General features: G+C 46.2%; 1 protein-coding gene across 15 annotated transcripts in view; it reads right to left on the bottom strand.

Moving 5' to 3' along the window:
- Positions 1-22279, bottom strand: part of LOC139264436 (zinc finger protein 385D-like) — a 1282821-nt gene that overhangs the window by 4663 nt on the left and 1255879 nt on the right. The gene's annotated exons all lie outside the window — the stretch shown is intronic.

Below are 22279 nucleotides of genomic sequence, written 5' to 3'. Positions count from 1 at the left end.
ATCGTCACTGAAAATGACCAAAAAACATGCACTGCACAGACCAATTTCTAAGCCAATATTGGTGCGGTATAGGAGGGGACCCATGTTGAAAGCTTGTAACATGTGGGAAGTGATAATGTGGGCACAAATGGAGAAAACAGTATAGGAGATGTGTTGGTTACATTGGGACAGGAAGCAAGAGGAGAGATAGTGGAAGAGGATGGGTGACTGCATTGTAGCCTGCAGAGAGATAGAAAAGGATAGGGTAGGATAACAGCCTCTAGTGGCAGTCACATAGGATTATACTGTTGACTTTGACTGCGATTTTGGTGCTATGGCCAGGATTTAAGCAAGGAGTGGTGGACATGTAGTTGAATGGCAAAAAAGGTCATCAGAAACAAAGAGAGGTCAGAAATGGTGCAATTGCTAGGGAGGATAGAGGAATGAACAGTGAGATTTTCAAGGAGAAAGGTGATGACAGCATTTTTGAAAGAAGAGGAACATTGCCTGAGTAAGGAGAAGAATTAGTGATGTCCATGACTACTGGGCCAAGGAGGGTTACTTGACTGGTCACGAGCTGGGTCAGGAGTGGATCGGAGGAATAGGTGGGTGGTAGCTCTTGAAAGGAGATGAGTTTGATCAGGAATAGAAGATAGAAAGGAATCTGTAGAGCATTCTGGGGTCAGGCTTGAAGTAGCCGTAGCCCTGCAAGGAGTTAGGGAAGGGGAGACAGTGGGCCAGGGGATACTGAGCCAATTTTGGAGATGAAGAAATACACACGTTCCTTGCATTTGGAGTCAGAAGAGAGGATGGAAAGGGCAAGAACGTCAAAAGAGGTACATTTTTTGTGGGAAAAGAATCCTTGTCCTCCGGGATAATTTTGAAACAGTAAGAGGATTTGTTAATTGAGTAGGAGAGGCCAAATATGTTGGTGGGCAAACAGGCCAGTCACAATTAATTGAATCTGCAATCCTCAGATTATTACAAGCACCTATGGTCATAAAGTGGTCAACTTAAAACAGAAAGATTTTCTCTGATCTCTATCTGTGGTGAAATTATAAACGTGTTCTTTATACACACACTTCTGATTTTTTCACAATAGTGAATAGCATTGCCCTATGATTCCCAAGGTTTGATCTATGGTTTCCCAATGAAATGAGGTGGGCACTCATTAAGAAGGGTGCCAAGAAGAAGTAGGCCTTAGACCTTGCACCCAGCCCCCTTCAGATTAGTGGAGCTGAGAGGACAAACAGTAAGGCCATGGAAGACCAAAAAGGTAAGTGATTTGTTTTATTTGCAGGATCCCCATTAGATCTTTTGGAGACATCCTGACTGCTGTTATTGGAAAGCTACAAGTGTAAATCTGTCCCCATTATTTGTGAAACAGGAGTAAAACCTTTGCTTGGGGGAGGGCAGGTGAATGTAGTGGAGAAGTACAATGTATTCAAATCCCTGTATCAGAATGCAAGTTTTTTTCCAAAATATATAGTTCAGGTTAAAACAAGATATGAGCTATTTTCTGAGAGCAACAGCATTATCATAAAGAAGGAGACTGAAAAATTCCACATGAATCACAAATGCTTTTAATGCAGATTTGAAACTGCTACAAAGAATAAGATTTTTGCCTTCTATAATGAATCATTCTTTAAACACCATTAATGTATGAGCAAATAGCTGATGATTCATGATATTATTGAAATGCATGACATGGTAAGAGCTCTCGCTGGCGATAAAATCATCTACTTACCATATCGTGGAATCTTTTGCGCATTTCTTATTTTTGAAATGGAAATAAATGATTAATTACAATGCTATTCACTGCAGTTTGTTGCTCAAACAGCTGAAGAATTTGTTACAATGCCAAATCAAAATGAATACTATTAAAATTAGGCAATTTAATTTAATGCGGTCGAAATAATTGATCAGCTGGTTCATTATAGATGTCCAGTTCCAAGATCCATTTTTAAGTTATTCTCAGCCGCTTTCAATTTTGTTCCTGGACTGGAGCCCAGCATTTTCCAGTCCTAGTCAGTATTTTTAACTCTATACCATATTATCACCTTGAACACTGGGAACAGACTGGAAGGGCTTTTTCAATGGTTTGGATACTCCCACGAGTTTTAATTATTTAATTAAAAACCTGTGGTGTCTTACATTGACAGCAAGAATTTATGGTTACTGCAGTCTCAGAATGACCCTGTTACTTCACTGAATCTGACAGGTTCAATAAGGGCCAGCAAGTGGGCATGTAGTTATAAAAGACTTTGCATTTATATAACTCCTTTCACATCCCCAAGACATCACTGCTTTTGAAATGAAGTCACTGATGTTTTGTAGCAAAAAATACCAGCCAATTTGCACACAGCAAGGTTCCACAAACAGCAATGAGCACATTTGTTGACTGAGGGATAAGTATTGGCCAGGATACCGGGAGTACACCCCTTCCATTGGATCTTTTCATTAATCTGATCAGACAGATGGGGTCTTGGTTTAACATCTCACCTGAAGGACAGCACCTCTGACAGTGAAGCACTTCTTCAGTATTGTACTGAAGGGTCAGCCTAGATTATGTGCTCAAGCTCCTGTTCTGGGGTTTCAGCCCACGACCATTTGACTCAGAGGTGAGAATGCTACCCAACTGAGCCAAGCCAAGTGGTGCGGAGCACATTAGAAGCATCACTCGATCTTACACTTGCACACACCAGTTCAGAGACTGGCACCCCATATAGTTCAGAAGGTAGGCTAGAAGGGTCTGCACTGGGAGATGCACTCAGCGCGCAGGTGAAAAGCTGGGGGGTAGGACGGCCTAGGAAGAAGCTTGCTGGTGGGAGTTGTCAGATTCTAGCACTGCTGCAGAGGACCCAAATGTAGCCTTCATGGGCCCAGCCAATCAATGAAGACTGATAGGACTATTCAGGAACTTCTAAGTGCACCAGGTTACCTGCCAGCAAGCTCACGCGAAATGTCAGAGGATGGAGGAGTTCATCTCCAACTTCTGCGCAAAGAATCAAAGCCAGGCAGTCAACCATGAAACAAATGGTCAGCTCTATGAACACTGTAGTGGGGCCCACAGCAATGGAGCATCTCGTGGAAGCTCTAACAGCTTTGATGGGAACTTAGACTGCTGCCATCTTGGCTATAGGTTTGAGGATTGCCTCAGGCTTTCAAAGCATGAAGGGGCTTCAAGAGCATCACATCACTCTTGCATTCTGTTTTTGCACCGAGCACTGGGAGTGTTGAGGCTCAGCCCCATGAGAGTGAGAGTGGCACCATGGGAGAGGCACCTGCTGTCCTTTCTCAGTATAACAGCATGCCTGCTCCCCACCAGCCTCTCAACCAATGCTCTTGTTGGGTTCACACAGCCGGCTGGCCCAGACTGCCATGGATGAAGCTGTGATGCAGCAGTTTGCAGCGGAATCTCTATGGTCACAGCTCCTCGAGGTTGGCCACCATGGCCATCTTAAATGCCTTCAGTGGAAGTTCACAACTTTCCACAGTTCCAAGATGTAGCCACAGGGGAACCACCTCGGAGGAGCACCAGGTTAGGTGAAAGAGCACAAAGGTCATGCACTAGGGAGTGGCACAAGGGTGACTATTGGTTGCCAATTATTAAATTTTTGGAATTATGAAATGAAGATTGATGACGGCTTTACTTTTTTCTTTAATTAGCTGTTGATTATAACATTTGTAGTAATGTTCGTACAGCACCCAAGAAAGTGCACATGTTGAGAGCATTCATGTGGTGGGTATAATGGTGAGGTGGTAGAAAGGACTGTTGCTGCATTGGGGAGAAGAAAATTATAGACACCTCAAGTCGCTGGAGAAATAGAAACATAGAGACATAGAAAATAGGTGCAGGAGTAGGCCATTCGGCCTTTCGAGCCTGCACCGCCATTCAATGAGTTCATGGCTGAACATGCAACTTCAGTACCCCATTCCTGCTTTCTCGCCATACCCCTTGATCCCCCGAGTAGTAAGGACTACATCTAACTCCTTTTTGAATATATTTAGTGAATTGGCCTCAACAACTTTCTGTGGTAGAGAATTCCACAGGTTCACCACTCTCTGGGTGAAGAAGTTTCTCCTCATCTCGGTCCTAAATGGCTTACCCCTTATCCTTAGACTGTGAGCCCTGGTTCTGGACTTCCCCAACATTGGGAACATTCTTCCTGCATCTAACCTGTCTAAACCCGTCAGAATTTTAAATGTTTCTATGAGATGCCCTCTCATTCTTCTGAACTTCAGTGAAAACAAGCCCAGTTGATCCAATCTTTCTTGATATGTCAGTCCCACCATCCCGGGAATCAGTCTAGTGAACCTTCGCTGCACTCCCTCGATAGCAAGAATGTCCTTCCTCAAGTTAGGAGACCAAACCTGTACACAATACTCCAGGTGTGGCCTCACCAAGGCCCTGTACAACTGTAGTAACACCTCCCTGCCCCTGTACACCAATCCCCTCGCTATGAAGGCCAACGTGCCATTTGCTTTCTTAACCGCCTGCTGTACCTGCATGCCAACCTTCAATGACTGATGTACCATGGCACCCAGGTCTCGTTGCACCTCCCCATTTCCTAATCTGTCACCATTCAGATAATAGTCTGTCTCTCTGTTTTACAACCAAAGTGGATAACCTCACATTTATCCACATTATACTTCATCTGCAATGCATTTGCCCACTCACCTAACCTATCCAAGTCACTCTGCAGCCTCATAGCATCCTCCTCGCAACTCACACTGCCACCCAACTTAGTGTCATCCGCAAATTTGTAGATACTACATTTAATCCCCTCGTCTAAACCATTAATGTACAGTGTAAACAGCTGGGGCCCCAGCACAGAACCTTGCGGTACCCCACTAGTCACTGCCTGCCATTCTGAAAAGTACCCATTTACTCCTATTCTTTGCTTCCTGTCTGCCAACCAGTTCTCAATCCACGTCAGCACACTACCCCCAATCCCATGTGCTTTAACTTTGCACATTAATCTCTTGTGTGGGACCTTGTCAAAAGCCTTCTGAAAGTCCAAATACACCACATCAACTGTTCCCCCTTGTCCACTCTACTGGAAACATCCTTAAAAAATTCCAGAAGATTTGTCAAGCATGATTTCCCTTTCACAAATCCATGCTAACTTGGACCTATCATGTCAACTCTTTCCAAATGCGCTGCTATGACATCCTTAATAACTGATTCCATCATTTTACCCACTACCGAGGTCAGACTGACCGGTCTATAATTCCCTGTTTTCTCTCTCCCTCCTTTTTTAAAAAGTGGGGTTACATTGGCTACCCTCCACTCCATAGGAACTGATCCAGAGTCCATGGAATGTTGGAAAATGACTGTCAATGCATCCGCTATTTTCAAGGCCACTTCCTTAAATGCTCTGGGATGCAGACCATCAGGCACTGGGGATTTATCGGCCTTCAATCCCATCAATATCCCCAACACAATTTCCCGACTAATAAGGATTTCCCTCAGTTCCTCCTTCTTACTGGACCCTCTGACCCCTTTTATATCCGGAAGGTTGTTTGTGTCCTCCTTAGTGAATACCGAACCAAAGTACTTGTTCAATTGGTCTGCCATTTCTTTGTTCCCCGTTATGACTTCCCCTGATTCTGACTGCAGGGGACCTACGTTTGTCTTTACTAACCTTTTTCTCTTTACATATCTATAGAAGCTTCTGCAGTCCATTTTAATGTTCCCTGCAAGCTTCCTCTCGTACTCTATTTTCCCTGCCCTAATCAAACCCTCTGTCCTCCTCTGCTGAGTTCTAAATTTCTCCCAGTCCCCGGGTTCGCTACCACCAACGATGCTATGCAAGTTTCTACAAATCCCCTGGGAGGACAGATGCACCAACATTAGCGTCCTCGACCAGGTCAACATCCCCAGCATTGAAGCACTGACCACACTTGATCAACTCCGCTGGGCAGGCCACATCAATTGCATGCCAGACACGAGACTCCCAAAGCAAGCACTCTACTCGGAACTCCTTCATGGCAAACGAACCAAAGGTGGGCAGCAGAAGTGTTACAGGGGCACTCTGAAAGCCTCCCTGAAAAAGTGCAACATCCCCACTGACACCTGGGATTCCCTGGCCAAAGACAGCCCGAAGTGGATGAAGTGCATCCGGGAGGGCGGCGAGCACCTCAATTCTCATCGCCGAGAGCATGCAGAAATCAAGCGCAGACAGCGGAAAGAACATGTGGCAAACCAGTCCCACCCACTCTTTCCCTCAATGACTATCTGTCCCACCTGTGACAGGGACTGTGGTTCTCGGATTGGACTGTTCAGCCACCCAAGGACTCATTTTTAAGAGTGGAAGCAAGTCTTCTTCGATTACGAGGGATGATGATAATGGTGAGGTGGCAGAAAGGACTGTTGCTGCATTGGGGAGAAGAAAATTATTCACTGAACCTCTCCTCAATGATTTGCTGCCACACAGCTCTAGCACTGGTCAGGATTGGTGGTCCTTGCTCTTCATTCGGCATTCTCAGTTTCCTGCTAATCCTACTGCTCCTGCTCATCCACTGTTTCCTCCCTAGATGTCTCTAAGGGTTGGCCCCTTTGCAGGGCAAAGTTACAGAGCATGCGGCACATGGTGGCAAATCTGGAAACTCTTCAGGGGCTGTACTGAAGGACACCTCCAGAGTGTGGCCATGCACTAATTGTGAGGTCCCTCACAGGTACTCACCAGCTACTGCCACTGGATGAAATACCACACATGCAGCAAATTTAAAAGGCCCACGCAGAAATTTTAAAAATTAGAGGGAACATTGCTCCTGACCTGTCGAGGCAGCAGAAGCTCTGCTTCAGAAGGCCGATGGTTTTCTTTACTCAGAGCTCTGGTGGAAGCAAGGCTCTGATTGTAGTGCTTGAGTTTCTGACAGGAATCACGAGCCAGGTGATCAGGGGATACCCATTGTCCCCAAGCAGCCAGCTTGACACTCAATGGTTTGGGTGGAAGAGAGGGTTTGTTGCAGATTGGTGCAGGATAAAGGCATCATGACGACTGCCATGAAAACAGACACAGATCTGTATAATGCGCTGCATGTCGCTGCACATTCAGGGATTGGATTCCTTTCTGTTGATACATATTCCTGCCTCTTCAGGTGGACACACAAAGTAATGTGGGTGCAATCAATGATGTCTTGCACCCGTGGTGTGATGTATTCACAGGCATACTCTGCACCATATATTGTACCATGTAATTACATGTAATAGCCAAAAGATGGCGAAAGCCCGGGAGGCACACATTACTGCACCTCGTGCTGCCTCCCGATATAAAGCAGGCTCCCCCTGCAGTACTCACTCTTGATTTTACATTAAACCTAACGGTCACATGGTGATCAGCTCCAGCATGGGCCACGTGTGATTATTATTGTGATAAGCATACATATCAACTGGTGACAGGAATAGGATACTAACACGCAGCTATGGCCATCGTTGACTACATCGAGCGATATTGCATCGGGGAAGACTGGAATGACCGGCTGGATCAATGCTTTGTTGCGAAAGACTTCAAGGGAGCTGCGAATGCCAGCAAATGCAGGGCTGTCCTTCTCACAGTCTGCAAATCATGGACATACGCACTGACCCAGGACCTACTGGCCCCGACGAAACCCACTGAGAAACGTTACGAAGAACTGTGCGAGCTAGTTCGAAATCACCTGAAGCTCATGGCGAGGTAACATTTCTACACTCACCGGCGCGGATTAGGCCAAGACATGGCAGCATTCATCGCTGAGCTAAGGCATCTTGCTGGGCCATGCAAATTCAAGACAGTTCTTGAAGACATGTTAAGAGACTTCATTGTTTTGGGAATCGAGCACGAAGGGATTTTCCGCAAATTGCTGGCGGAAGAAGACTTGGACCTACCCAAAGCCACCCTAATTGCTCAGGCATACATGGCCAGAGAGGAAGAAACAAAGCTACTCTACTCACAACTTCACCCGGGGCCAAACACCGCGAATAAGCTAAATTCGTCGGCCTGAGATGACTCACTCACCACAACAATGGACTAATGCGAGGAGATCAGTACCTGTGAATGCAAGTCCATCAGCAAGCTGTTGGTGCTGTGGAGGGGCTCATCGGGCAAACCTGTGCAGGTTCAAACAATATGTCTGCAAGAATTGCTCAATAATGGGGCACCTCCAATGAATGTGTAAATGTGCTACAACTCGATACGTAGCAGAGGATGGGAGGTCAAGCGTAGATCCTGAGGATCACGCAGAGATGACCGAGGAGGAAGAGGTACAAAGGGTGCATGTGCACGAAGTGCACACCTTTACCAACAAGAGTCCCCCGATTATGATGAACGTTAAATTGAATAGCATACCGGTACGGATTGAGCTGGACAGGGGTGTGAGCCAATCGATCATGAGCCAGAAGGCCTTCGAGAAGATATGGGCAAACAAGGCACACAGGCCCAAGCTGAGCCCGATCGACGCGAAGCTGCGTACCTACACTAAAGAGATTATCCCGGCCCTCGGAAGTGCAATGGTTCAGGTGCTGTATGATGGTTCTGTGCATAAATTGCCACTATGGGTTGTTCCTGGTAATGGACCCATGCTGCTTGGCAGAAGCTGGCTACGGAATTTTAACTGGAAATGGGGCGATGTAAAAGCATTATCGTCGGTGGAGAAAGCCACGTGTGTGCAGGTCTTAGAGAAGTTTCCGTCACTGTTCCAGCCTGGCATCGTCAGCTTCACAGGGGCCAAGGTGACAATTCAACTCAGCCCAGACATGAGACCCGTTCACCACAAGGCCAGAGCGGTCCCTTACATGATGCGGGAGTAAGTAGAAATCGAGCTAGATCGGCATCAGCGCGAAGGCATCATATTGCCAGTGTAACTTAATGACTGGGCCAGTCCCATTATCCCCGTTCTTAAAATTGATGGGACAATTAGAATCTGTGGAGATTATAAAGTAACCATAAACCGAGTATTGTTACAGGACCAGTACCCGCTACCCAAGGCGGAGGATTTGTTTGCGACCCTGTCGGGGGAAAGCTGTTTTCGAAATTGGACCTCACCTCGGTGTACATGACCCAGGAGCTGGCGGAATCGTCCAAGAAGCTGACATGTATAAATACACACAAGGGGTTGTTCATATACAACTGGTGCCCCTTCGGGATCCATTCAGCGGCGGCGATCTTCCAACAAAATATGGAGAGCCTGCTGAAATCTGTCCTGGGAACGGTCGTCTTCCAAGATGACATCTTGATCACCGGACACGACACCGATGAATACCTCCATAACCTGGAAGAGGTGCTATGCCGACTAAATCAAGTAGGTCTAAGGTTGAAATGAACCAAATGCGTCTTCTTGGCACCAGAGGTGGAATTTCTGGGAAGGAGAATCACAGCAGATGGCATCAGACCCTCAGACTCCAAGACAGAGACGATGCAGAAGGCCCCGAGACCACGCAACATGACGGAGCTGCGCTCGTTCTTTGGACTACTGAACTACTTTGGTAACTTTCTGCCTGGGCTGAGCACTTTTCTTGAACCATTACACGTACTGCTCCATAAGGGTGGTGACTGGGTCTGGGGTAAAAATCAAGAAACTGCCTTCGAGAAAGCCAGAAACGTATTGTGCTCTAACAAATTACTGCCGCTGTATGATCCCTGTTGGCATCTGGTTTGAGCGTGCGATGCATCATCCTATGGGATCGGGTGTGTGCTTCAGCAAGCGAATGTGTCGGGTAAGCTTCTACCTGTAGCATATGTGGCCCGCAGCCTTTCCAAGGCCGAAAGGGGGTACAGCATGATCGAAAAGGAGGCCCTAGCTTGGGTGTATGTGGTAAAAAAGATGCACCAGTACCTATTTGGCCGGCGATTCGGACTAGAAACTGACCACAAGCCGCTCACGTCATTATTCTCTGAGAGAAAAGGCATTAATACTCAAGTCTCAGCTCGCATTCAGAGGTGGGCATTAACGTTGTCCGCTTACGACTACACGATCCGCCACAGACCAGGCACCGATAACTGCGCAGATGCGCTCAGCCGGCTCCCACTCACCACCACCGAGGGTGAAGCGGAGCAGCCCGTGGAACTGGTCATGGCCATGGAAGCCTTTGTAGCTAAAGGGTCACCCTACACGGTGTGTCAGATAAGAATCTGGACCAGCCAAGACCCACTGCTGTCCCAGGTGAAAAACTGAATATTAATTGGAAACTGGGCAACCACGTATGGAGAGATGCATGGTGATTTTAAGCCGTTTCACCGGTGCAAGGACAAGCTATCCGTCCAGGCCAACTGCATTTTGTGGGGAAATCACGTAGTCCTGCCCAAGAAGGGCAGAGATTTATTTGTCAAGGATTTCCATAGCACACACCCTGGCATCGTAATGATGAAAGCCATTGCGAGATCGCACATGTGGTAGCCCGGCAACATGTACGCGCAACTCAGCAAAGCACCCAGGGAAGCCCCCCTGAGCCTGTGGTCCTGGCCCTCCAAACCCTGGTCCCGAATCCACGTAGACTACGCGGGTCCCTTTCTAGGAAAAATGTTCCTAGTTGTCATTGATGCTTATTCAAAATGGATCGAATGTGTTATAATGTCGTCCAGCACATCACGGCCACAATAGAGAGCCTTCGGACTATGATCGCCACCCATGGCCTGCCCGACCTCCTGTTAGTGACAATGGACCATGCTTTACGAGTTCCGAATTTCGCGAATTTATGTGCTGTAACAGCATAAAGCATGTTAGGTCAGCCCCATTCAAACCAGCCTCCAATGGCCAAGATGAACAGGCAGAAAAGATCATAAAGCAGGTCATGCAGCGAGTGACGGAAGGCCCCTTGTAGACACGTGTATCTCACGTGCTGCTTGCATATCGGACAACTTACGAGGCCCCACTTACTCACAGGGGTTCCGCCCGCCGAACTCCTCATGAAGAGGACCCTCAAAACAAGGTTGTCCCTCGTGCACCCGGTTTTAAGTGAGATTGTCGAAAACCGGCGTCTTAAGCAATGTACATATCATGACTACAACTCTGTAACACGTTGTATCAATGTCGATGGCCCTGTTTTCGTGCTGAACTTTGGTACGGGCCCCAAGTGACTCGCAGGCACTGTCATAGCTAAAGAGGTGAGTAGGGTATTCGTGGTAAGACTCACTAATGGCCAAAGCTGCAAGAAGAACATCGATCAAACCAAATTGAGGTTCACCGATGATCCAGAACCGCTGGATGACTACAGTGACATCGACTTCCAACCACAAGCAACAGAACCGGCGGTTAACCAAGAGACAGAACCCGTCGCACCGGACAATCCGACCAGAGCCATAGCACCGCAAGGCAGCGACACTCCGGTCAGGCGCCCACACCCAGCGTCCAACTCAGACGCTCAACCAGAGAGCGCAGACCCCTGGTTAGGCTTGACCTGTAAACTGCATCTAAGACTTGGGGGAAGTGTTGTGATGTATTTGCAGCCATACTCTGTACCATGCATTGTACCATGTAATTACATATAATAGCCAACAGATGGGGAAAACCTGGGAGGCACACATTACTGCACCTCGTGCTGCCTCCCTATATAAAGCAGGTTTCCCCTGCAGTACTCACTTTTGGAGTTTACATTAAACCTAAAGGTCACAAGGTGATCAGCTCCAGCATGGGCCACATGTGATTATTACTGTGATAAGCATACATATCAGGTGGGAAGCCTGCTATCCTGGCAAAGGATGGAGTTCTTTCATCTTGTTTTGTTGCCTCCATGGGAAACGAGATAGATTGGTTCCTCTTACTGTAAAGCGCTTCTTTGACATTCCTGATGCAGCAGTGGCCTGCAAACTGCGCGATATCACTTAGGTCACCTGCTTCAGCCTGGAATGACCCTGTGGTGTATAAATTAAGGGCCACTGTCACCATCATAGCCACAGGCAGTGTTGTCTATGCCCTGGTGCAGGGCTGCAGATAATGATGCAACAGGTGACCAAGCTCAGTGACAGTGTCCCTCGTGGTGTCTCCTCTGTCAGGTTGAGGTAAGAAATGCAGTTCCTAAATTCACGCATGGTGTGAATTCATGCTTCCTGCAGCATCTCCTGGTCTGTGCAGTCTTGCTTGCTGGTGCTGTTCCAACGGACGCTCTAGCCCCAGCGGCAGACCCAGCAGAACACCCATTAATTGTGCTGAAGGCAAAGCAGAGAAAGACGTCTGCACCTCCAAATAATGATTTTGCCTCATTTTTAAACACTTCTATCGCTGCCAAAATAGCTATAATAAAAGGCAAACAAACCCACAATGAATGTAAAACGACAAACCATAGACTTATGTGAATGAAGATGCTGATCCCTGAAAAAAAATGTTCGCAGCCTGCTTTCTGGCTGTTCCTGCCATAATTTTGCTGGCTGGGCATAAGAATGAATGAATCAGGTGTTGGCACAGACCAATATCAGAAACAAAATTCCTGAAACTGATGAAGAACCCTCATTTGAGTATTTAAATTGGCTGAACGCTTATTTCAAGGAGGACGAGAGGTCGTCTGAACCACAGTCAATGCAGATTGGGTGCGGGTTATCGGCATCTGAAATTTGTCTCTTTAATACCCGTTTTACACCTGAGAAATGGGCGAGACAAGGTTCAATTTCTGCCCTGTAATATGCTTTATATTAATGATGATGCATGCATTAAACTCCACTAAGTAGTAGCAGATTTATGAGTTTGTGTTAAAGTACTCTGTTTTAACTTTAGGGCATGTTCTAAAATTGACTCATGTGAGTTTCCAAAACAATTACTGGTTTCTCATCTTGTGTTAATTATACTCATTCGAACAACATTTTTTTTCCAATGAAGCCTGTACATGTTTTTTCGTGCAAACAGAATCAATTCATCAATCAATGTGACCCACATTGCTCAGCCTGCTCTGAAAGCCCATTTGCTGACAGAAGAGGGAAGCAGCACAAATTTGGATCCTTAGCGCTCATTTGTTCGGCACTACGAGTGCAGTTTTGGGTCCACATGCATACTTGTGGGGCGAATTGTACCAGATGCCATTTTGGTGAGAGCACTCGTGTGTGCCCAGTGAACATCTGCCGGATGTATGCAGAGAAGGCAGTTCATGACCTTAATCAGCGAACAAATTTGATTTGATGCAAGCGGTGCCATTTGAAGCTCAACGCTCTACCTAACGTTCTCTCTTAACATGTTCATTAGAAGTAGAGGCCCAAGGGCTGATCGAATTAATGCGTGTGTAAAGAGCCTCTCCTGCCAAGCTCGCATAGTGGGAAATCACTGGGTTCGCCCCACGATTTTCCATCCTGCAATTTTTCTTGGGTTTGCTTCTGCAAGACAGCTGATGGGGAATGGTGCAATGTGGACATGTAAATGAGGAGAGCATTACTGTCCAAAAGTGGTACTGCAATGTACAAGTGCCAATAGAGGAGTGTTGACAAAGGCTACAGAGAATCCCACAACGCATAGCATGGCACATTGGTTGGAGATCAGAGTATGGAGGTGAGTGCCAGAGTTGGAGTTCTGATGGGATTGAGTAGATATATTTTAACGAAGTAGCATTTGGAAACTAAATAAGAGAAGCCCATATAAAAATTGTAGGATAAGTGTGAAGTAATTTAAAAGTTAACTCAAAAGGTCAGAACTATGAACATGGGACTATTCATAAAACTAATTGCCTCAACATAGACACCGATTATTTATGTGAAAAGGTTTAATTGCTTTTGCATGTTACTTTTAGATTAGCTATAATGGCAAATTCAGCATGATTATGCACCAGTCATGGAGCCTCATAGTCAGGAGCAGAGGTTGAAGAGTTGGCGTATGAGTCTTCTAGCTTTATCTCTGACTCATGGTCCTGTTGAGTAAGGCTTCACTCAGGACCTCAGTCTTGCTGAGATTTTCCATGTATTGCTTTAACCTACAATCATGTGATATTAAAATTGTCCCCATATGACATATAGAGGTTAAATTATATTAAAAGGAATAGAAAATGATTAATGTTTTGGAGTGCTGATGTAATTGACAAGGGGCTAGACTTTCGACACATCATCGCCCATTTAGTGCCCATATAAGCGTTGAGATTCAGGCTATCGCCCATATTTGCTGTAAAGTAGAAACTAGCGCCCAATTATAGCCCATTTATCATCGGCGCAACTTTCAGCACACATGAATGAGCTGCATTGCCCGGCCTATTTTTTAAAAAATATGACGTCATCCTCGTGCAAGGCCGAGAATAGTGTTTATAAGGGAAACTAGCGCCTGATAATGGCCCAGATTATCGCCGAGTGCTACTTTCTACATTTTGCCCACAATTCACCCAAATGATCGTTAGCCCAAAAAGACACTGAAGAAAAGCTGCAATCATTTGACCTTAACTTGGCATGATTCGGCACTACAGACACCATTTTATAACTTGGAGGATCTGTAATAAAAGGCTGCTTCAAGTGCTTGTCAGGAGAATCAATTTGTGAGTGATTTTAAGGGCCTTTTTGACTCTTGTCAATCATCTAATCACATTTGTATTTGTTGAGGATAAATTAAGGACATTTATAACCATTTATAGTGATGGGGCCTATAATTTCTCAACCAGCATTGATCACAAATCACATGCTGCAGAATAGAGATGGGGGAAGGTATATTGAAGAGCATTATGCACCCAACCAAAGAGGTGCCAGACTGCTGCTGCAGAGGAGACATTACACCCAATGCATTTACAGGGAAAAGCGATCATTCGTGGACTTGTCCGATAACACGTGCACTAGAAGGCTGCGCTTCCGAAACGAGGTCATCGCTGAGATATGCCAGCTAATTAACAGAGATCTGCAGCCTACCAGCACCATCAGGTGCCCATTGAGGTTAAGGTTACTGCAGCACTTTCCTTCTACGCATCGGGTTCCTTTCAGACCTCAGCTGGCGACATTTGCACATTTACACCACACATTGCTCCATTCGACAGGTGACTGAAGCCCTTTCGCACACAGGATGGACGTTATCAGCTTCCCTATGACCAGGGAGGCGCAGACTGAGAGGGCTTTGGGTTTCTTGCGAATAGCAAACTTCCCCAAGGTGCAGGGAGCAATAGACTGTATGCACATCGCCCTTCGAGCACCTTTACATAATGCAGAGGTGTTTTGGACCCGAAAGGGATTCCACTCCCTGAATGTGCAGCTCATTGTCGACCACAAGCATATGATCATGGCTGTAAATGCAAATTTTGCAGGGAGCATCCATGATGCGCACATCTTGAGTGAGAGCACTGTGTCTAACCTGTTTAGGAGTCAGCCACAAATTCACAGATGGATGCTGGGGAATAAAGGATATGGCCTTGTCAGCAGGCTCATGACCCTCTGTGCAAGCCCCAGATGGAAGGCGAGAAGTGCTACAACGAAAGCCCTATAGCTACACGCAATATCATCGAAAAGACAATTGGAGTGCTTGATCAGTGCTTCAGATGCCTGGACTACTCACAAGGCAACCTACAATACCACCCTGAGCAAGTCGCTGAGTTCATTGTGGTGTGCTGCATGTTGCATAACTTAGCTATCAGGAGAGAACAATTGCCAGATAGGACCGCCGGTCCACCTGAACAGAGAGGGGAAACGGAAAAGGAGGATGAGGAGGAGGATAGAAACATAGAAACATAGAAAGTAGGTGCAGGAGTAGGACATTCAGTCCTTCGTGCCTGCACCACTATTCAATATGATCATGGCTGTTCATGCAACTTCAGTACCCCGTTCCTGCTTTCTCTCCATACCCCTTGATCCCTTTAGCTGTAAGGGCCACATCTAACTCCCTTTTGAATATATCTAAAGAACTGGCCTCAACAACTTTCTGTGATAAAGAATTTCACAGGTTCATAATTCTCTGAGTGAAGAAGTTTCTCCCCATCTCGGTCCTAAATGGCTTACCCTTTATCCTTAGACTATGACTGGTTCTGGACTTCCCCAACATCAGGAACATGCTTCCTGCATCTAACCTGTCCAATCCCTTCAGAATTTTATGTGTTTCTATGAGATCCCCTCTCATTCTTCTAAATTTTAGTGAATATAAGCCTAGTTGATCCAGTCTTTCTTCATATGTCAGTCCTGCCATCCCAGAAATCAGTCTGGTGAACCTTCGCTGCACTCACTCTATAGCAAGAATGTCCTTCCTCAGATTAGGAGACTAAAACTGCACACAATACTCAAGGTGTGGTCTCACCAAGGCCCTGTACAACTGCAGTAAGACCTCCCTGCTTCTATACTCAAATCCCCTCACTATGAAGGCCAGCGTGCCATTTGCCTTCTTCACCGCCTGCTGTACCTGCATGCCTATTTTCAATGACTGATGTACCATGACACCCATGTCTCGTTGCACCTCCCCTTTTACTAATCTATCACCATTCAGATAATAATCTTCCTTCCTGTTTTTGCAACCAAAGTGGATAACCTCACACTTATCCACATTATACTGCATCTACCATGCATTTGCCCATTCACCGAACCTGTCCAAGTCTCCCTGCAGCCTCCGAGCATCCTCCTCACAGCTCGCACTGTCACCCAGCTTAGTATCATCTACAACCTTGGAGATATTACATTCAATTCCTTCATCTAAATCATTAAAGTGTATTGTAAATAGCTGGGGTCCCAGCGCTGAAACTTGCGGCACCCTACTAGTCACTGCCTGCCATTCTGAAAAGGACCCATTTATTCCCACTATTTCCTTCCTGTCTGCAAACCAATTCTCTAGCCACGTAAATACCATGTGCCTTAATTTTACACACTAATCTCTTGTGTGGGACATTGTCAATAGCCTTTTGAAAGTCCAAATACACCACATCCACTGGTTCTCCCTTATCCACTCTACTAGTTACATCCTCAAAAAATTATAGAAGATTTGTCAAGCATGATTTCCCTTTCATAAATCCGTGCTTGCTAGGACCGATCCTGTCACTGCTTTCCAAATGCGTTGCTATTACATCTTTAATACTTGATTCCAACATTTTCCCCACTACTGATGTCAGGCTAACCAGTCTATAATTTCCTGCTTTCTCTCTCCCTCCTTTTTTAAAACGTAGGGTTACATTAGCTACCCTCCAATCCATAGGAACTGAACCAGAATCTAGAGAATGTTGGAAAATGACGACCAATGCATCCACTTCCTTAATACTCTGGGATGCAGACTATTAGGCCCTGGAGATTTATCGGCCTTGAGTCTGTTCAATTTCCCTAACACCATTTCCTGACTAATAAGGATTTTCCTCAGTTCTCCCTTCTCGCTAGACCCTCGGTCCTCTTGTATTTTCGGAAGGTTATTCGTGTCTTCCTTAGTGAAGACAGAACCAAAGTATTTGTTCAATTGGTCTGCCATTTCCTTGTTCCCCTTTATGAATTCACCTGATTCTGACTGCAAGGGACCTTCATTAATTTGTCTTCATTAATCATTTTCTCTTCACATTTCTATTGAAGCTTGTGCAGTCAGTTTTTATGTTCCCTGCAAACTTACTCTCATTCTCTATTTTCCCCCTCCTAATTAAACCCTTAGTCCTCCTCTGCTGAATTCTAAATTTCTCCCAGTCCTCAGGTTTGCTGCTTTTTCTGGCCAATTTATATGCCTCTTCCTTGGATTTAACACTTCCCTAATTTTCCTTGTTAGCCACGGTTGAGCCACCTTCCCTGTTTTATTCTTACGCCACACAGGGATATACAATTGTTGTAGTTCATCCATGTGATATTTAAATGTCTGCCATTGCCTATCCACCGTCAACCCTTTAAGTATCATTCTCCAGTCTATCCTATCCAATGTACGTCTTTAAGTTCAGGACTCTAGTCTCTGAATTAACTGTGTCACTCTCCATCTTAATGAAGAATTCTACCATATTCTGGTCACTCTTCCCCAAGGGGCCCCAGTGACCAGATTGCTAATTAACCCTCTCTCGTTACACAAGACCCAGTCTAGGATGGCCTGCTCTCTAGTTGATTCCTCGACATATTGGTCTTGAAAACCATCCCTTATACATTCAAGGAAGTCCTCCTCCATAATATTGCTACCAGTTTGGTTAGCCCAATCAATATGCAGATTAAAGTGACCCATGATAACTGCTGTACCCTTATTGCACGCGTCCCTAATTTCCTGTGTGAAGCCATCCCCAACCTCCCTACTACTGTTTGGTGGTCTGTACACAAATCCTACTAATGTTTTCTGCCCTTTGGTGTTTCGCAGCTCTACCCATATAGATTCAACATTATCCACGCTAATGTCCTTCATTATTATTGCGTTAATCTTCTCTTTAACTAGTAATGCTACCCCACCTCATTTTTCTTCCTGGCTGTCCTTCCTGAATATTGAATACCTCTGGATGTTGAGTTCCCAGCCTTGGTTACCTTGGAGCCATGTCTCCGTAATCCCAATTACATCATATCCATTAACAGCTATCTGAGCAGTCAATTCATCCACCTTGTTACAAATGCTCCTTGAATTGAGACTCAGAGCCTTCAGGCTTGTTTTTGTAACACTCTTTGTCCTTTTAGAATTATGTTGTAATATGGCCCTTTTTGATTTTTACCCTTGATCTCTCTGCCCTTCACTCTTGCTATCTCCTTCCTACCTATTGTTCTGCCCCCTTTTGACTTCCCTCTGCCTCCCTGCATAGATTCCTTTCCCCCTGCCTTGTTAGGTTAAACCCTCCCCAACAGCACTAGCAAATACTCCGCCTAGGATATCTGTTCCGGTCCTGCCCAGGTGCAGTCCATCCGGTTTGTACAGGTCCCACCTCCCCCAGAACCGGTTCCAATGTCCCAGGAATTTGAATCCCTCCCCCTTGCACCATTGCTCAAGCCATGTATTTAGCTGAGCTATCCTGCAATTCCTACTCTGACTAGCACGTGGCACTGGTAACAATCCTGAGATTACTACTTTTGAGGTCCTACTTTTTAATTTAACTCCTCGCTCCCTAAATTCAGCTTGTAGAACCTCATCCCTCTTTTTACCTATATCGTTGGTACCTATATGTACCACGACAGCTGGCTGTTCACCCTCCCCCTCCAGAATGCGCTGCAGCCGCTCGGAGACATCCTTGACCCTTGCACCAGGGAGGCTATATACCATCCTGGAGTGTCATTTGCAGCCGCAGAAACACCTATCTATTCCCCTTTCAATAGAATCCCCTATCACTGTAGCTCTCCCACTCTTTTTCCTGCCCTCCTGTGCAGCAGAGCCACCCCTGGTGCCATGGACTTGGCTGCTTCCTTCCTTCCCCTGATGAGTCATCTCCCCAACAGTACCCAAGGTGTTGTATCTGTTTTGGAGGGAGATGCCCGCAGGGGACCCCTGCATTACCTTCCTTCCACTGCTCTCCCTGATGGTCACGCATTCCCTATCTGCCTGTGTAACCTTTACCTGCGGTGTGACCAACTCACTTAACGTGCTATTCACGACATCGTGGATGCTCCAGAGTGAATCCATGCACAGCTCCAGTGCCGCAATGCGGTCTGCCAGGAGCTGCAGCTGAATACACTTCCTGCACATATAGTCGTCAGGGACACTGGAAGCGTCCCTGACTTCCCACATAGCACAGGAGGAGCATGACATGGGTCTGGGCTCTCCTGCCATGACTTAACCCTTAAATTACTTAATGAGGACCTCGGGGATGACAATCAGCCTGGCGATGAACCCATGCCCCCACGCACCCCCATGGTAGTTACGCAGCTGCAAAACTCTTGTGTCAGCAGTTCATAAATGAACACTTTGCGTGAACTTACATTGGTGACAGTTACAGTTGCATTATGTTTCATTCTTGCCTGGCAATGGCCATTGTTTCTAACCATTGCATTGATGTTTTACCTTACGTTATTAGAAGACACTTCACGACAATTGTAAAGTTAAATAAAAATGTTTAATAATTGAAGACACAATTAAAACATTTTTTTAACAAACATATAACACCCCACTACCCCCCCCAACCCACAACAATATAACAACACCCTCCCACCATCCCTAACAGTGGACATTCAACAAAATTTTTTTTTAACAACAACAATATATAGCACACCCCATCCCTACCTGTGGCCACGCTTCCCTCCTGCACCTTGACCCCCCCCTCCCCACTGTAGTAACACTCCGTTTCCCACTAACTCCCCGAGTAATGGGACCAAGATATCTTGCAGCAGAACACCTCAAGGCCTGCTGTTGTGGGGAGATGACATCGGCAGAATGATCTCAATGGCTGGAGGAGAAGAAACGTCTTCCGAGTCAGAAGGAATTTTTTCCTCCTGTCTCGCATCTGTCATGCTGCTTGGTGGTACGGCACCTTGGGGTGCAGTAGTGCCATCTCCAGAAACTATCGCTAGCCGCAAGGCATCGACAGAGTCGGTTGTTCACCCTTTTGCCGCAACTATCCGCTCCATGACCTCTGTTATTCATGCAGACAGTGTGGCAATGTTGCCGGTCAACCCACCAAGCGCCAGGAGGAGCTCTCGACCTATTTCGACGCCATGTCCTCATTGACATCTGCCCGTCGCAGCGCATGCCTACCTCGCCGACTCAACCTCCGCGGGGTCGGCGTGGGCACGGGACGCCTTGGAGTGGCCTGCTGCAAGCCGCTTGGTCCCACTACTTCATCCGTTGATGATGACGTGGCCGCAGGTACCACAGATGAAAACTCTGGGTCATCTTCCACCTCCTCAGATTCTTGTTCCTCGCCCATGGTGATGACCACTTGCAGCGGTAAAGGGGTTGGTGTAGGGGCCTCCCTTTGTGCCTCGTGAGTCTGAGGAGCTGCAAAACATAATTGAGGTTATTAGAAGAGAAGGGTAGACATGAGAGTGCTTGCGCTGCACTGGCATATGTAGGAGGAGCAACACCACTGCAATAAATGTGAACGAGAGACGTATATGATTAACCTGAGAGTACAGAAGCTGCATGCATAACATTGCATCATTCATATATTATAATGAAATGCCATTAAATTACCACTGGTTTACCACTGCTTTACACATTACTCACGTGGCGCAACAACAGGATCTGCACCTCCACGGGTGGCAGGACAATTGTGGGTGCCCATCAGTGCTGCGTCACGTTACTCCAAGTCCGTGAGTGGATGGAGCTCAGCAGAGCCTCCTCCGGTCCGCCTCTGCTCGGCATGATTCTCAGATATTTTCCTCTGCAAACGTGACAAGAGCATGGCATAAGCAAATTGACTAGGTACTATTACGGAAACACAACAGATATTGTAATCCACAATTAGTCACCACACATTCTATTCATCCATAACTTTAACATTATATGCTAATACAGTTTGTATCCACAATGGATGCATGGTTATAACATCTACATTCAGAGAAAATATTTAATGCGATCGTGTTTAGGAACTAATGTTTGATACCAAACATCTCGCGTGCAACCTTGAAGAAAGGCCCCATCCACAGACCGTGCCATTCGGCGCCTGAGAGGAAGTAGGTGGTTTACTTGAATCGATGGAGGTCCCCTAGAGGGGAGAATCAGGACCGCTGGTGAGCTCGGCAATCACAGGAGTGTAATGGGATGGGGCACTGTGTCCATGGGCTGTGCTCGGAGACCTCCGTGTGGCCAGAGCTGATGTCCCAAAGTGTCCCAAGGCAGACAGTGAGCCAGGGTAGCTCTCTCCCAGTCCAGGCTGGGTCACTGTGTAAGTGACAGCAGCCGGAGAGACTGACATAGTCTGGGTAAAGGTGACCGGACCCCTCAGTGCTCAGTCGTGCCCCATCCACCAAAGTAACCAAAAAAGAGATGGTGCCCAAGTTAAAGACTTGCTCACAGCACACAAGAATTTTCCTAAACTAATGTGGTAGAAATGCCGAATGTTTGTGGTCTGTCTGTTTCAAGTCATTCCTTTAAATAATAATAATTAATACTGTTGATTAAATGTAAGGCACCTGAGCAAAATTAGACTTAAAGGGTGGAGGTTCCGACCCCAGTACAAATCTTAGCAGGGAAGCTCCCAAACTTACCCAGCTTAATTACAATCCGGCAGATTTACATTCTAATTATTCAGTGGATCATTACAATTTAAAATGTAATAATTAAATACTTACTCTTGGCGAAGCAACCAGGCTGTTCCATCTCTTGCGGCACTGGTCTACCTCATGCCTATTGTGGGCCAGTGAAGAAACAGCGGCGGCGATATCACCCCATATTTTTTGATAGGTCCGTTGGGGGAGGTTTCCCACACCCACCCTGGCTGAATTGGCCCCACGTATTTTCCACCTCATTTAGGAGGGCCTCATTTGCCTCATCGGAGAAGGCTTTCGCCCTCCTTCTCCCTGACAACTCATCCTGCTGTATAATTGTGTCACTAGACATCTTTCAAGGTATCAGAATGCTTGCTTTCTCT

This window comes from Pristiophorus japonicus, chromosome 5, assembly GCF_044704955.1.
Source record: "Pristiophorus japonicus isolate sPriJap1 chromosome 5, sPriJap1.hap1, whole genome shotgun sequence".
NCBI lineage: Eukaryota > Metazoa > Chordata > Chondrichthyes > Pristiophoridae > Pristiophorus > Pristiophorus japonicus.
The sequence above is the reverse complement of the archived record's forward strand: the minus strand, read 5'-3'. Positions and strand labels throughout refer to the sequence as shown.